The 11,568-nt window shown below is 43.5% G+C and overlaps 1 protein-coding gene and 1 long non-coding RNA gene across 7 annotated transcripts in view; one reads left to right on the forward strand and one right to left on the reverse strand.

Annotated features, from left to right (window-relative positions):
* The window catches only part of PDS5B (PDS5 cohesin associated factor B), a 43,618-nt gene extending 41,302 nt beyond the window's left edge, over positions 1 to 2,316 (reverse strand). For 2 of the 5 annotated variants that reach the window (XM_076067456.1, XM_032955360.2), the window contains exon 1: positions 2,052 to 2,316. The gene's annotated coding sequence lies outside the window, so the exon portion shown is untranslated. The other 3 variants (XM_032955362.2, XM_032955363.2, XM_032955361.2) reach the window with 3 other exon arrangements.
* LOC142924742 (uncharacterized) lies at positions 480 to 11,038 on the forward strand. Of its 2 annotated transcripts, XR_012941820.1 has the most exons (3): positions 480 to 931; positions 9,630 to 9,685; positions 10,519 to 11,038. It is a non-coding gene; the product is annotated as an uncharacterized LOC142924742 (long non-coding RNA). The 2 variants fall into 2 exon arrangements; XR_012941819.1 differs by having other exon boundaries at positions 9,630 to 11,038.
* The last annotated feature ends 530 nt before the right edge of the window (positions 11,039 to 11,568 follow it).

Raw genomic sequence — 11,568 nt, forward strand, 5'->3', positions numbered from 1 at the left:
TGCCAACAACTGTTGGCCGTCCCAACGCACAGGATTGGTGCTTCCAAAACATCAGGTTAGTTCACATTTAAGGGAAACTATGCAGTGACGTAATATGTTCACCCACGTGCAAAACCAAGCACACTGACAAATACTATTAATTGTACTTCTACAGGTCGAAAGCGCGATTAAAGCCACAGGCCATGTAGACGTACACCTGAGAACTGTACATAATAAACGTTCTGTTTAACATCTTCACTTTTTAATAAACATCTCGAAACATCGTCTATGAGTCTTCCGGATCAATATTTTCCAGCAGCATTAGTTTAGACAAACTCTGGATCGGTGTCATCAGCAGAGGCCTGTTAAGACAAATGCCACAATCCATAGTGATGCAGATGTGCAATTGTACTCAAATTTAATTGGACCATCAAAATACAGTGGAAGACGTCTGCATTGTTACACTTTGAATAACTCGATGTACAGTATAACTGCAACAGTAACTCGTCTGCTTCCCGCATCACCCCCCGGTAATTAAGTCAACACAGTCACTTTCACCGCGTCAACAATCACCGGGCCCCGCTCATACCCCAGCAAAATATTTCAGCAAAGTTCACAAAACGAGAACGAGACGAAACCCCAAATCCGCAGACCCGCACACTCTGCAATGAACTACACGTCAGCACTGTACCGCACTGTATTGTACCACAGCGGCGTGCATAAGCACTTACTACCATCTCTGTAACGGTTTATCTCAGTAAGACTCTTCGTGCAATAATTAAATATAAACAAAAACTGATACAGTCAAGGACCGACCGACCCACCCATCCAGGCCACGACCGTACGGCCGGGTCTCACGCCACTTTCCCCCGGGAGAGATCTATCCGAGGACCGAGGTCTCACCTAGGCCCCGCTGGGTCTAGTCGCCAAAATCCGACCGACTTCTCAAAATGTACGTAACTCCACTATGAACATGCGGGACGTGACAGACAAACTTTTTATTCCTCAACTATGTTTAATTTGTTAAATTTAACGCAAATTAAAATGTTACATTTCTGAGTTGCGAGGGCAGAGGCCTGGGGTGGACTCGGATAGCGTGAACGTCGGAAACGGGAAACAAAGTAAAACATTACATTTCATTAAACGAATAACAATTTAACGTTTGGAACGCTATTATACAAACATTAAACATCGTACTTTTTGGACGAGCAATGATGCTAAAATTATGAGTTGATGTTAACCCTGAAGCCGCGGTTGACGTGTTGAGGAAAAACGCATTACATTAACCAAAAAACCTGCTCGTGCTTTGTACTGTAAATATCGTACAAAATAATAAGCGTGCATTAAAAAAAACACACATAAAATAAGGTGTTTGTTAGAGGTAGAGGAAAATAACTCGACGTTTCGGTCCAGGGCCCCATCTCCGTAAACATTAAAGACATCATCCCATTTCAATGAAGCCCTGCAAGAATACTTACTGTATTCCACTTACGACACTTGTTATATAAACATCGACACTAATACAAACAATAACTAGAAACACTTAAAGTGCGGCTTTTAGCTCCCCATGGACACTCACCTGCCCCCACCCCCTCAACCCCGCTGGGTCGAGCCCAAGTGATGTTGATGGTGTTGATTGATGGTGGGGTAGATGATAGTTGCCCTAACTGCAAAGTGAAGATGTTTGAGGTGGAAGTGGAGGTGATTTTAAGTGGTGGTTGCTCTTGATGATCGTCGGTGATGCTGATGTTGGGTTGTGATGATTGCGTGTATTCTTGGGTGACGACGGTCGTGGTATTGGATGTTGCTGATGGTTGCAAGCTTGTGGTGGTGGTGGTGGAGATGAAGTTGGCGATTCTTGGCGACGGTGATATTTTTGATGGTGGAGAGACGACGGTTGCTATAGCAATAATGACAAGTGTCAATTACTAATAATGACGGTGCTGATGATGATGATGCCCCCTTGCTACCGATGCTTGTTTTACAAATCGATGCGAGTGACAATTATTTCAACGTTGCTGGTCATGCTGCTGATGGGTGTCGATGCTGGGCTGGCTGTGGACCGTACTTGCCTATTGCCGACGCGTACGCTTGTATTCTTGTGTTTTTTTTTTAAACCCCCCCGCCCCGCTCTCAAAACGAAGCTTATCGCTTTCAATTGTTTCTAAAGCTAATTTCGACGCTAAACTGACGACGACGACGACGGGTAAACGAACGCTTCGCGGTCGACAGACCCCCCCCACACACACACACACGCACGCGCGCACAACCACACGGCGCAACAACAACTCCACACAGCGGCGGGCGCGGGCAAATGGCGCCAAACGCTGAGGGGGCCGCGTCGCGCGCAGCTCGATGAGAAGGTGGGGGGGAGGTGGGGGGGAGGTGGGCCCCCGCCTCCCCCCCACCTTCCTCCACCACCCTCCACTCCCGCCTCCTCCTCCCATTGGACGGCCGCCCCCCTGGCTGGGCTAGCGCGGCCCCCGCCAAGCCAATGGGAAGCGTCGTTACAAAGCGAGCGGGGCTTGTGGTTCGGGCTGCCGCTTGCTGCTGCTGCTGCACCGCTGTTGCCTTTACGCGGGGGTGGCGGGGGGGTGGGGGGGGAGCTGGGGGGGTGGAGGGGAGCTGGGGGGGGTGGAGGGGGGGCTGGGGGGTGGAGGGGGGGTGGCGGAGTGGAGGGGGGGGGTGGCGGGGTGGTGGGGGAGCTGGGGGGTGGAGGGGGGGCTGGGGGGGTGGAGGGGGGGGTGGAGGGGGGGCTGGAGGGGGGGGGGTGGAGGGGGGGCTGGGGGGGTGGAGGGGAGGCTGGGGGGTGGAGGGGGGGCTGGGGGGGTGGAGGGGGGGCTGGGGGGGTGAAGGGGGGGCTGGGGGGTGGAGGGGGAGCTGGGGGGTGGAGGGGGGGCTGGGGGGGTGGAGGGGGAGCTGGGGGGTGGAGGGGGAGCTGGAGGGGGAGCTGGGGAGGTGGAGGGGGGCTGGGGGGGTGGAGGGGGTATAAGAGGCTGGGGGGTAGAGGGGGCGGGGGGTAGAGAGGCTGGGGGGACGGGAGGGGGGCGGTGGGATGGAGGGGGAAGGGGGCGAGGGGGGGGGCGAGGGTGGAGGGGGTGGAGGGGGGGGCTGTTTTGCTTCGCTTTTGGATTTGGCGGCTGATGATTTTAAAAAGTGAGGCGCTCCTGCGGTTGCCAGATCCCAGAGGTTTAAACCTTGCTAAGATTGGCGCTTCATGGGACCTCCTTTGCCAGTACCAAAATATGAGAAGAAGTTTTCCCCTTTTTCTGGCAACAAAACGGGTGTTAAGATATTCTTAGTTTTTTCGGTAAAGTCACGTTGAAGAGAAACAACAAAATAACAAAATATATATAAAACAATAACAAATTCTCACGACGTTTCGACCATAACTCAAACGGTCATCATCAGGTGTGTCGGTTTGCATAAATTTATTTTGAAAACGGCATATTTATTTATATATATATAAATAACGTTTGCGTCACGCGCAACGATGGCAGTTTGCCAGGACTAGTCCATCTATTTTTTGAAAAGAGGAGGGGGGAGACGAAATTTGTTTTTATGTATGCTGTCTGAAAGGCACTGTAAGCGTGAACAATCAATCAAGAACTGAAATGATTTATCAAATCTTTCCAATGATTGCTAAGATAGAATCCATCTTCTCGGTTGAAATTGTCTCTGTGTTTGTATATGTGGATAGCCTCATGAACGAATCTCTCATGGAAGCCAGATGGCTTACAAAGAACCTCCGTCTTGGAAAAGTCAATGGCATGTGAGCCTACTGAATTAGAACAATGATCTGCTACGGCCGAGGTGTTGGTCCTACCGTGTTTAAGGTCTGCTTTATGTTCACGAATGCGGTCCGAGATATGGCGTTTGGTTTCTCCAATGTAACTACTACCACAGAGGCAACTTAGTTTGTAGACACCAGGGTATTGTATGTCCGGAATCACATCTTTTACAGACGGAACCAGATCACGGATTTTATGTAATGTGTTGAAACGGACCTGGATCTTGTGTTTATTCAAGATTTTGGAGATCTTTTTTGTGATCCCAGCAATGTAGGGTAAAGTGATGGTTTTGAAAGGCTCCTCAAGAGGGTTCTTCTTCATGGTTTGAGTGATAGCTTTGCGGATTGTATAGTCGGAGTAACCATTAGCCCTAAGAGCTTGGTGTACGTGCTTGAGTTCACTGCTTATGTGTTCCTGGTCGGATATGCATTGGGCTCTATGATACAGAGTCTTGATGAGAGAATTCTTCTGTGATGGATGGTGGTGGGAATCCGGTTTCAGATAAGCATCCGTATGGGTAGCTTTCCTGTAGACAGAGTGGCTCATTGAACCATCAGGTCTCTTTTTAATTAGGACATCCAAAAAAGGTATCTTGCCATCTATTTCGACTTCCATGGTAAATCTGATGGCTGGGTGTATGGAATTGATGTGGTCGAAGAATTTGTCTAGAGCAGGCCGGCCATGTGGCCAGATGACAAAAGTGTCATCCACGTACCTCTTCCATAAGGTTGGGCGCAGAGTGGCAGTCTGGATGGCGTCAGTCTCAAATTTCTCCATGAAAATGTTAGCTATAACTGGAGAAAGGGGGGAGCCCATTGGGGTGCCCTCAGTTTGTTTGTAGAAAGTTCCATTCCAAGTGAAGTATGTATTGGTTAAACAGTGTCTCACCAGGGGGGGTACCTCAGTGTTTAGTCCTTGATGAACCAAGTCTTCAATGATTGCAATGGTGTCAGGTACAGGAACCTTGGTGAATAAGGAAACTACATCAAAACTGACAAGCAGGTCGTCTGGGGACAGGGAAATACCCTTGATTGTTGATACCAGGTGAGTAGAATTTTGTACCGCAGAGGTGGTCTTTCCAGTGTCTGTAAAAGATGTGATTCCGGACATACAATACCCTGGTGTCTACAAACTAAGTTGCCTCTGTGGTAGTAGTTACATTGGAGAAACCAAACGCCATATCTCGGACCGCATTCGTGAACATAAAGCAGACCTTAAACACGGTAGGACCAACACCTCGGCCGTAGCAGATCATTGTTCTAATTCAGTAGGCTCACATGCCATTGACTTTTCCAAGACGGAGGTTCTTTGTAAGCCATCTGGCTTCCATGAGAGATTCGTTCATGAGGCTATCCACATATACAAACACAGAGACAATTTCAACCGAGAAGATGGATTCTATCTTAGCAATCATTGGAAAGATTTGATAAATCATTTCAGTTCTTGATTGATTGTTCACGCTTACAGTGCCTTTCAGACAGCATACATAAAAACAAATTTCGTCTCCCCCCTCCTCTTTTCAAAAAATAGATGGACTAGTCCTGGCAAACTGCCATCGTTGCGCGTGACGCAAACGTTATTTTTATATATATAAATAAATATGCCGTTTTCAAAATAAATTTATGCAAACCGACACACCTGATGATGACCGTTTGAGTTATGGTCGAAACGTCGTGAGAATTTGTTATTGTTTTATATATATTTTGTTATTTTGTTGTTTCTCTTCAACGTGACTTTACCGAAAAAACTAAGAATATGAATTACTGCAGTCACGGGTGTTAAGATGTTAAGACACCAAACTTAAACCTTTTACAAGGCATCATGTCTGCATTAACCACAGTACTTATGGTCAGAATGCAAACAAAAAACATACTCTGATAATATATGCATTGTCTTTGAAACTGATTGGTCCACACCAGAGACAGCTTTCTTTTGAGCCTCGTCTCAAACGGTGTTAGGTCAGAGGACGCCAAAAGGCGTACGCTCAAAATAAAGCTGTCTCTGGTGTGGACCAATCGGTTTCAAAGACAATGCACATATTATCAGAGTATGTTTTAAATCATAAGGCGTCCATACAAAATGTAAATTGCTTTAAAGTAGCGAATTAATTTCGATTTAAAGCTTTCGTGACTGCAAGGATTCATCTTCTTTGGTTCTTTCGGTAAAGTCATGTAGAATGAGAATAAAATAATAAATTAATAAAGTAAAATAACAATAAAATTCTCACGACGTTTCGGCCACAACACAAGCGGCCTTCATCAGGTGAAGGGACGAGACTGTCTGGAGGACAGCGCTTCGCTCCAGCGCTGTCCTCCAGACGCTGTCCTCCAGACAGTCTCGTCTCTTCACCTGATGAAGGCCGCTTGTGTTGTGGCCGAAACGTCGTGAGTATTTTATTGTGTTATTTTATTAATTTATTATTTTATTCTCATTCTACGTGACTTTAGCGAATTAATGTTGTTGACCACTTTTTCCATTCTCAGTGTGGAGGCTATTTGAACCTTATGGCGGTACCCCGGGGTCACCATAGTATCCCGGCTCTAGCATAATGTCCGTGATGCAGTCATTTTTAGTGTGTTGATGGTCGGCGATGCGGGCAATCGGCCGATTTTTATACAGGCATGCATTGTCACTGGATCTGAGTACGTGTGCAAAATGTGGAATTGATTGGACAACGGGAAGTGGACGAAATTTTGATTCACAAGATTTGACCCAGACAAACAGGAATCAAGTTAAGTAAAAGCACGTAGAAGGGAAACAATAAAATAATAATAAAAATATTGTATTGTTTCCCTTCTACGTGACTTTACCCAAAGAACCAAGAATATGAATCCCTGCAGTCACGAAAGCTTTAAATCAAAATTTAAGTAAACCGTTGAAAAAAGGAGAAAACCTCTTCTCAAGATTGGTGCTGTACTGTTGTTGATGATGATGAAGAGGCCCACACCCCACAAAAAAATACAACGAGGTTAAGTGCGGTTTGCGAGCACCTATGAAGGTCGGCACGGTACACGAGGGGGGGGGGGGGTTGGTGTGTAGCACCACGCCCAGCCGTCTTTGTCTCCCCAGTGGTGGAGGGGCCCCACACACGAAAAAAAACCTCAGGATTTGATGATTAAAGCAAAAGTTTTTTTATGCGTAAAGATACGGGATTTAAGATTATCTGTGATCTTGCGAGCCACTAAGGTATACGCGATGTTGCAGGTGTTTTGGGGATGTGGATGGGAAAATTGGGGAGAAAAAGTCAGAATACTGTGGAAATAAACTCAAACTATAGTTCCGCAAAAGCAATATCCTTACGGCTGGGCATTTCACACAAAAACTACGTAAACACGTGGACGTTAAAGAACCAGTTCTGAGATAATTGCAACTAAAGCCTTCAAAAGGAGAACTGGGACCGATTGAAGAAAAAAAACCTGTTGTAAATTTTCACCTTTGCCATTTAAAGCAATGTATATTAAGCGCTCAATAAATATAATGCGACTGACCGGCCAGGCTCCAAACAACCCATAATCAGAATATGTCTTTAGACTGGAGGAATGCGATGAGCTACAAAGCTCGTTTTCACAGATACCCAAGTAGTGGTGGGTCAGAACGTTACAACAAACAATACAAAACTACGACACGAGTAAATCTTGACTTAAAGCTTTCGTGACTGCAGGAATTCATATTCTCGGTTCTTTCGGTAAAGTCACATATATAGATAGCAAAGGTAACCCAACAGTCCTCACCACCTACCACAGTAAATATGTCTAAGTTAACCACCACCCTTTAGCAAATACTAAACATGCAATTTATTGACGAATGCGTTGAGTTTAATATTTGTTAGAAAAATACTGTACCTGAATTGTTAAGCACCTGATGATTTGTAAACACATAAAACTTGCACGAGTGAGTGGGTCGTCAATATTGGATGTTTAAACATCTTGCTGCAGAAGTTGTGTTTTTGAGAACTTAGGATTTTTCAGGGATTTGTTATTAGTTACTTTTCGGCTAGATCGTATAGATATAATGCCAAGTTCAACTATACAAAACTCTTCACCACTCGACACACCAAATAAAATGAAGTTGTCACGTGGGCAAATATGCCAATTTATTTTTGAAGGAGTTTAATCATTTTTTAATAATGTGATGTTAAAAAAATCTATTCCGGTTCTAAATCAGAGGTATTGTTATTTTGTATACTTTTAATGGTTTTTGTAACTACTGTATACACGAAACGAATGGAAATACTGCATTCATTTATTTTATGGAATGACCGCAAATACACTAACACGTGTCAGATTTGAAGTTTTCGTGACTGCAATGATCCATACTCTTTGGTTCTTTCGGTAAAGTCACGTAGGTAAAAATAAAAAAATCAAGTTAATCAAATCACGACGTTTCGGAGGCAACACAAGCTTCCGTCATCAGGTGTAACTTGCACAGCAAAATTACGTGAACGACGAGCAGATTTAAGTGCAGCAAAATAATTTGTAAATGGATTTATTTAACATCAACCTTTACTGTACTGTGTAATTTTTTTAAATTCTTTACTATGTTATTTTGTTGTGTAATTTTGCTGTGCTAGTTACACCTGATGACGGAAGCTTGTGTTGCCTTCGAAACGTCGTGATTTGATAAACTTTATTTTTATTTTTTACCTACGTGACTTTACCGAAAGAACCAAAGAGTACGTGTCACAGAGTTGGTAGTGATAACTTATTGGTTGATGGATTTTTTACTAGCACATTTTCCATTGAATGATAGAGAAAGTTTAATTTTGAAATTCTGACTACAACTTGACCACCAAATTTTGTATTTACATAGCGGAAAGAGAAGATACAGGTTTTGGAACTCGGATCGCTCTGTAACTTGGACCACTTGTTGTTGCATGACCGAAAAGGTTAATGTTAAATAAATCAATTTACAAATCGAGGGTTCACGTGAACAAAGTTCAAGCTAGCAACGGTCTGACAAGAGGAGGACTTAAATCTGCTCGTCGCCTATTTGCTTTATCATGTTGATACCCATCCGCCTTCGAAAGCTGACGTGAAATCTATTTTAGGGGTATACAAAGACTCTAAAAGTCTCATATTTTTTATATCAGTAATTCAGTTATATTTACAAATGTTTCTATAACTGAATATTTAGGTGGAGAGAAACGTCATACAATGCCAATAAACATGCAGTACAACCAAAAAACTGACCGATCAGGTTCATTTTGGCACTGAAGTTGAATGAATGTCACAGCAGCTCTATTTTAAAATGCAGCCGTTATGCATGATGTTTAACCTATTAGGTGTTTAAACTACTAGGGATTTTGATGTTGCATATATTTAAATGAAATCATAAGTAGCCAACTAAAATGCAATCTTTTAATTACATTTTCAGCAGTTACCATTATTGTAATTATGATCTGGATACATGTTTTAATGGTATAATTTGTTAATAACATGGTAAGCAAATTACATGTTAAAATAATGGAATAAACGTTATTTTTTCATGTGAGCCTAAACACCAAATTTGTTTATTTTTAAAAATATAATAACGTACAATGCATTGTCAATCCAGTGCTAGATGAAGGCATTGCCACGCTGTGTCAATCATGGGATATGTTTGACCATACTTCACCACACTGGGCATTGCTGGTTGGTGAAGGGATGGGGGTATTGGGTCAGGAATTGTTCCCATATCACTTACCACTGATGTTAGCTGTGGCCGGAAATCCTATTTGAGTCACTGATTTCAAAGTGCAATGTACGAACCACTGTTCCACTGCTCAACATTTTTTTCATTTCAGGACTTATACCTGTTGAGTTATTTTCGTTTGGTTCCTTTCCCCCCCCCTACTGAGTTCCTTTCCCATACCCTCTTCAGTTCAATCCAACAGTGACATATGAGACTCATCACATCAGACCGACTGCACGCTGCAGGTACAAATTCTGTGGCAGATGTGTTGTGGTATTATAAACCTGGTAAACGCTTTAGAGCTTGTGTCCTGGTTGGTATAACACATTTCTCGTCCCAATAAATGTTTGAAAAGGGTTTTGTGAAACATGGTGGTACGTGAATAATATACAGAGGCATTGCATGGGTAGTAGTTCTTGTGCAGTAGGTTCAAGATCTTGATGACATTCTGACCATTGTAAAAGATATCATCTCAAAAATTGTTGACCACTTTTTCCATTCTCAGTGTGGAGGCTATTTGAACCTTATGGCGGTACCCCGGGGTCACCATAGTATCCCGGCTCTCGCATAATGTCCGTGATGCAGTCATTTTTAGTGTGTTGATGGTCGGCGGTGCGGCAATCGGCTCATCTGGACGAGCTGTACACGATGCACCACCGTGGTGCGTACGAGCGTTCAGGGTTTCAGCGCAATCGTCCTCGCTGTGTTTTGACATCGCGGAGTAGCACTGATTTCACATTGATTGGTACCCCAGTCGCGGAGTTAAGTTCACCCCTGGAAAAAAATAGTGTCCCAGAAATAAAATATTTAATTGCCTAGGCCATTTAGTATTATTTGGTACCCCGGGGTACTGCCATAAGGATCAATTGTTGCAATTTAGGGTCATTCAATTTGTGAATAAAATATATGCCTGACATATTTCAGTAACTGATAGCATCTCTAGTGGCTACACAGATGACGTGAACCCATTCAATACACAACATACAAATCCAAAAACATCGGTTCTTCAATTTGTACAGATGCGATTCGTGAGCCTAAGAATCGATATGTTTTTAAGAAAGTAATGCATCGTGCGCAGGATGAACCATGGAGTTCCAAGATAAGGCCACAGTGCGAAGAGGTAAGACTACAAAGTATGAAGGGCTGATGAGAATGTCCCCTGAATATGTAAACTATTTAAAAGTAACTTCTGTGGGATGTTATTGATTTCCTGTTGGTTTTTTTCTGTTCTCAGCCCAGCATCTTTCCGCATGTGCTGTCAGCTGTCTGGAGGGATGTTTTTTTAATTATTGAAGGGTTTTATCTGGAACTCAGTAGTTACTATTACTATAAGGTATTCATGTGCCTATTGAATTGCTTGGCATCAGGAAACAATTTAAAAAATCTAATGCTCATCAGTCTCAATCATTGATGGTGTTAAGTGGAGTTTCCAACCCTTATTAACTCTATCTCTCTCGCCTCTCTGTTTATGTGTTATGAAGAAAGTCCAGTACACGCAACGTCTTCAATTGTATATGTGTGCTTTTTAAGGTCGTGCAATTAATACGTGTTTATTTTTTTGTGTTATTGAGAACTCTTAATAAAAGTTTCAGAACTTCTTTGCTGCTTATTTTTGCCCAAGGATCTTCAACACAGTGGTCATGAGTGTAACGCAGACAATCCATTCACTGACGCAGCCGCATTATTAACACTGCTTTGCACATGTGTACAAGTGTACATGTGTAAACATGTACCGGTACTCATGTACAGAATTTTTTTGGCAAGGCACTGCTGGATGAGAGTATCCCTAGTCCGGGGAGTTATTGGACAATACTTCATCATGCTGGTCAGTGTGGGGTTGGTGAAGGCGGGGAGCATAGATGTGTGAGAATAGCAGTCCAGTAAAACTTTGGATTTTACTGGCCCACTGTCTGATACCCACAACCTAGCTCTGCAACCCGATGAAAGCCTGTTTCTGCATGGTGGTCACCCATTCATGCACTATTCAGGGTCAAGTCTGCAAAGCTTCTGAGATCTGATGAAATCGAGCACATTTCAGGTGATTTGGTCATGAGCATAATGGCCTTGAAATGGAAAAAATAGTTGACTGACGTTTTGGGCAATGTCTAAATTGTCTTAACTGTCAGTA

This window comes from Petromyzon marinus, chromosome 16 (assembly GCF_048934315.1).
Source record: "Petromyzon marinus isolate PM22_M1 ecotype Great Lakes invasive population chromosome 16, UKy_Petmar_22M1.pri1.0, whole genome shotgun sequence".
In the NCBI taxonomy this organism is placed as follows: Eukaryota; Metazoa; Chordata; class Hyperoartia; order Petromyzontiformes; family Petromyzontidae; genus Petromyzon; species Petromyzon marinus.